Raw genomic sequence first — 5,934 nt, 5'->3', positions numbered from 1 at the left:
TCCTCCACCCCTTACCTCCTTCCCCACTTCCTTGTCCCCTTCTTCCCCTTTCATTTCTGTCTATATTTCGATTCCCTGACAAGGGTTGAGGCCTCTCCCTCTTCAGCTGTGATTTCCCAGCATATGGGAGAGCACGCCCATGCCCTTGTTGGGACAAGCACAAGCCTGTCGCGTTGGGGTCTGGAGACCCACAGAGCTCAGGGTCAAGGTGCAGGGACAGCGCCCCCACAGCCCTCTCTCCTCCCCTGCCAGGGACCGGTCCTCCTCAGGGCAGGGCCGAAGGGGGCTCCATGGTGCCTGCTGCCCGCTCTATCCCTTCCTCTGTGAGAAGAGCTTCTGCTCTAGAAAAACTCAGAAGGAGCACTGCTGTTCACACTTGTCCGCTTGGCCACCCTTCCTCCCTGGGCTCTGAGGGGCCCCTGAACTGAGGAGCACTGGGCGGAGGCATGTGGGATGGGGGCGGGGTCTCTGTCAGGTCCCTGCCCTTCCTCCCTTCCATGCTCCTCCCCTCCCTCCTGACTCTCTTGGCCCCTACCCCTTTCATTTCTGTCTACAGTTGGGTTCCCTGACAAGGGCTGAGGCCTCTCCCTCTTCAGCTGTGATTTCCCAGCATATGGGAGAGCGCGCACATGCCCTTGTTGGGATAAGCACAAGCTTGTGGCGTTGGGGTCCAGAGACCCACACAGCTTGAGGTTAAGGTACAGGGACTAAGGTACAGGGACAGTACCCCCACAGCCCTCTCTCCTCCCCTTGTGGCTTTCCCCTTCAGCAAGAGCCTGGGGCCTGCCTTAGGAACTCCTGTCACCTGGATGTCACCCCCACTGTGCGCTGGAATCACTGTGGAACTGTATCAAGACTGTGAATGCCCAGGGGACACCTAGAAATGCTGCTTCAGCAGATGCACAGCCAGGCTGAGACCCCATGATGTGGGGGTGGGGCCGCCTCTGCCCCTCCTGTGCCCACGAAGGGTCTGCAGATCCTGTGAAAATGTAGAGTCTGACTCAGCGGGTGTGGAGTGGACCCCAGAGTCTGCCTCTACTAAGCTCCCAGGTGATGCTGACCGTCCTGGCCCAGGGAGCACACTCTGAATAGCAAGACTGAGGGGACCTGGTTCTCTTTGAGGATGGCCCTTCTCCCCACTCCCCTGCTGTGTCCTGGCCTTGAGTCTGTGGGCACCACACACAGAGCCCCAGGGTCCCCAGATCCCAGGGATGATTGCCATTTGTAATAGAGAAGGCCAGCCTGGCACCGGTCTCCCCAGTGCTCTCATAGCCTTGAGGAGGTTGGACTGACTCCTGGCGGCAAGGTCCCAGAAATGACGCTGGGGGTGGAAAGGGGCAGGCTGGATGATCCCTGGGTGTCCCCAGCCCAGCCTCTGCTTCCAGGGACACAGACCCAGGACCAGGTGTCTCAGGAGCTCCATTCCCAGGTGTGAAGGGAGTTTCCTGTGTGTCCTGGGGAAGAGAAGAGATGGTGGGAGGTCAGGTGGCCGCGGCTCCTGGAAATGTTTCGAGGAAACCCTCCCTCTCTGTGTCCATTGGCTGAACTGTGGCCCAGAGACAGTCCATGTACTCCTGAGCATCCTGGGCAGTCTGTGTCCTCTGCCTGGGGGACCTTCCTGTGGTCACCCCGCTTCCCCCATAGGTGGTGCCAGGCAGGGCATGGGGAGCTGCCCATGGGGACCAGGGCATGGGGACCCTGACAGATCAGGGAGCTCTTACGGCCTAGAAGGAGTGCTCAGGACAGAACAGGCATGTGGGAGGGACCCAGAAAGATCTGTGGGAGAAAGTGATGGAAACCAGGCTCCTCCTCCCCCTCCTCAGCCAAAGCCAACTTCTGTGTTTAATGTCCTGTGTGTTGTCCGCATGTGCCTATTTCGGAGGCGAGTCTGGGGGCAGCATCCGGGATGGTGACCAGACTCCAAAGGGTGAGGGTCCCTGAGTCCTGGGCAGAAGTGAGGGACTGGTCAGCCTGGTTCCTGGTCCCTGTGGGTCCTAAACTGCCTAACTCCCAGGGCTGCATGAGCCTGGAGAAGACAGGTACAGTCTAGAAGGTTCCTGGTCTTGTGTGAGGAGAATTGTCCACCCAGAGGGATTTTCTCCCTCAGCACGAGCTCTCTGTCCTCAGGATTTCAAGGAATAACCTCGTATGGGGTCTCTTGAGCCTTTGGGAAAGGGGCCAGCCTGGGGGCTGGATCCCACAATGTCCTGTCTCCCCATCACAACAGGGATGGGGGCCATTTGTGTCCCTGTCTCTCCTCTGCTCTAGGTCTCTCCACAGGAGCCAGGAGCTGGGGGCAGCCCTTCCCAGAGACTCAACCCTGAGTCTCTGGGAAACACAAGCAGATGCTGGGTTTTCCTGTCTCACCTACCTGGGAAGTTCCTCCTCGCTCCCCAGGACACCTTGGGCTACTGAGACATCTTCAGGGAGACATAGCAGGTGCCTCCACAGACCAGGGGCCCTCAGGATGAGGATTCAGCTCCTGATGTCTTTGGAGGTCAGGGTGGGGCTCTGAACTCCCCTGGTATTAACCACACCTAGGGTTTGTGATCCAGAATTTGTGCGAGGTCAGATCTCTGAGAGAAGAGGAAGGACACAGGTTGCCCACAAAGTCATTCACAAGATCCAGATGGGAGGGGGTGTCCGGGTTGTGGGAATGAATGGGGGTCTGACCTCTAACTGTAGGAGGCCCCAGTCCTCCCTCCTGAATCTAGGAGGGGTAAAGGCCCGGCAGCTTACAGGGGCAGCTTTGGGCACGTGCTGGTCTCCTCCCATGCTGATGCCAGTGACCTCAGTCCGCAGGAAGAGACTCTGACCCCGGGTTCACATGGGGGGACATTGTGTGCTTTCCCTCATGCCCTCAGTGAGTATTTACTGGGCATCTGTGACATGTCAGGCTCTGGGCTGGATCCGGGGAACTCCACAGAGAACAGGATAGATGTGGGCCCTGGACTCGTGGGATTTACCCTGTACCCAGGCCAGCAGCACTAGAAAATCATGGCACTGAGGGCTCAATTATCAGAAAGAGAAGGGCCAGGAAGGGAAAGTATCCGGTGCGTCTGGAGTACGTCAGGGGGTTTTAGCTGATGGGGGTCCCATGGAGCACTCCTGAGAAAGTGACCTTTTGGCTGAGACTGGAAGCATGAGTGGACCTTCGCCCCTTGAAAGACAGAGAGTGTGGAGGGACGAACTGTCCACAGGGAAGGACCAGTCTCAGCGGGCAGATGCCTGGCTGGCCAGAGGGGCCGGCAGGGTCCAGTGCGGGGAGCCTGGGGAGCCAGGAGGACTGTGAGTGAGTGAGGCTGGGGAGGGTCAGACCCTGCTGGGTTGTGGGTGGGCTGAGGGAAGGATCCAGGCTGTGGCGCAGCTCTACCGCCCTCTGGTGGCCTGTGCTGGAAATGGGAAGAAGTGCTGCTCTCTGATTATTATCGGAGACCCTGCTGTGTCTCCATACAGCAAGAGAGGGAACACAAGGTAGTGTTCAGGAGGTAGTGGGAGAGGGAGAAGCAGGCTTCCCGCTGAGCAGGGAGCCTGATTCGGGTTTGATCCCAGGACCCTGGGATCATGACCTGAGCTGAAGGTAGACGCTTAACAGCTGAGTCATCTAGGCGCCCCTATCCAATTATTTTTAAAAACTTGTACATTAAGTAATATTTCATAAATGGACATAGAATTTTTAACCCCTTTATTGAATTATAGTTGACATACGGAAGTTCAACATATTGAAAGTATAGAATTGAATACATTTTTCTATGGGCATGCAGAGAAGTCTTTCCTACATGAAGATACTGAGTATCTCTCCCTTCCTCTCAAAGTCTCCTCATATCCTCTTTATTCTTCATTCCGCCCCCTCTGACGCTCCTTCCCCATGTTCCCATGAAACCTTACATTTGTTTTTGCTATTATCAATTAGCGTGCATTTTTTTGAATTTTGAAAATGTGAACCATACACTACGATTTGGGGCCGGGGTCAACTTTTATACTCAGTGTGGTTTTTAAAATAGTCCACAACTGAATGCAAGCTGGTGCAACCACTCTGGAAAACAGCATGGAGGTTCCTCATAAAGTTGAAAATAGAGCCACCCTATGACCTAGCAATTGCACTACTGGGTATTTACCCTAAAGGTACAAATGTAGTGATCCGAAGGGGCACGTACACCTGAATGTTGTAGCAGCAGTGTCCGCAATAGCCAAACTATGGAAAGAACTGAGATGTCCATCAACAGCTGAATGGATAAAGAAGATGTGGTGTATATATACAATGGAATACTATGCAGCCATCAAAATAAATGAAATCTTGCCATTTGTGACCATGTGGATGGAATTAGAGGCTATTATGTTTAGCAAATAAGGCAATCAGAGAAAGACAATTATCATATTATCTCCCTGATATGAGGAAGTTGAGAGGCAACGTGGGAGGTTTTGTGGGGTAGGAAAAGAATAAATGAAACAAGATGGGATTGGGAGAGAGACAAACCATAAGAGACTCTTAATCTCACAAAACAAACTGAGGGTTGCGGGGTGGGGGGAGAGGGGTAGGGAGAAGGTGGTTGGGTTATGGACATTGGGGAAGGTATGTGCTATGGTGAGTGCTGTGAAGTGTGTAAACCTGGTGATTCACAGACCTGTACCCCTGGGGCTAATAATACATTATATGTTAATAAAAAATAAAAAATTATATAAAAAATAAAATAACCCACAACTACATTTTATTGCAAGTATCCTCATTTCCCCCCCCTTTTATATCTTAGTTTATCTCTTTTGTATCCCTTTTCTTTTTTATCCTTACATTGGAAGGATTCAGAAAGTTGTTTTTTTAAATTTATTTCCTCATTTATGGTTTCCAACTCTGGGCTATTACAAGCACACCCGCCAGCAACTTTTGTGTACGAGTCTTTGAAGCGGCTAGAGATTTCATTTCTCTGGGATAGAGTCCCACCCATGAGTGCAGTGACGGGATCGCTGAGGAGGCAAACCTTTAATGTCTGGAAGAACACGCTACAGTTTTCCAAAGTAGCTGCAAGTATATTTTCTCCTAGCAGTGTGGGAGAGTTCCAGTGGCCCCCCATCCTTGACACTTAACTTGGAAAGTCCTTTTACTATTTTAGCCAGTCCGCTGATTGTGAAGTGGCATCTCGGTGTGGTGTTGTTTTAACCCACTGAGCCACCCAGGCACCCTTCAATAGGTTCTTAAACAGCAGGAAAACATTTACTGTTCAATTGCATTGAGACTCTTCCACAGAAACCATCCCCATAGAGTGAGGTTATCACGGTGTTTCTCTCTGCTCAAAGTATATTATTTTAAAGTACACATGAAATTTTAAATGTGTACAAATTCAGAGATGTAAGAAACTTCAAAAGCCACAGATGCAGAGTGCAGGAAGGTGAAGGCTGTGAATGCCCCTTTCATTAAATGCATCTTTTATTTTGCCTTGTTGACACATAAGCCGCAGTTGCTGCGATTCCCTGGACCAAAAAGAGCAGATCGTCCAAGGAATGAAATTTCCTCTGCCATTCTCCTACGTATGAAGCCTTCCCAAAACCAAACACCAAGATACCAGCAAGTGAATCTTTGGGCAGTGATCCAAAACAACAGACTCTGTTTTCTTGGTAGTGGCAAATGGGGACCCTTGTCTTGCTTTCCACGAGTAGACACTGAAGTCTTGGTGTCTTTGTCTTTGCTTCTCTTCTTGCCTCTGCCACAACAGACTGAACTATTCCCTGCCTCCCCAGGGGCCTGCTTCCACCCCTCAGGGCCCTGCCAGAACAAAGCATTTCATTGTTTCTGACACTCTTGGAAATGGGAATATTTTCTCTATTTCCCAATGTAAGGGCCTATTCAGCCAGAGCAGCCCCACTCTGGTTGAACTGCCATTTTGTTGTAAAACGTAAACTGACTTTGCCCCCCCCCCCCACACTGGGGGTACTTATTCA

The sequence above is a fragment of the Neovison vison genome, chromosome 7 (assembly GCF_020171115.1).
Source record: "Neovison vison isolate M4711 chromosome 7, ASM_NN_V1, whole genome shotgun sequence".
In the NCBI taxonomy this organism is placed as follows: Eukaryota; Metazoa; Chordata; class Mammalia; order Carnivora; family Mustelidae; genus Neogale; species Neogale vison.
This window is presented reverse-complemented; position numbering follows the sequence as displayed.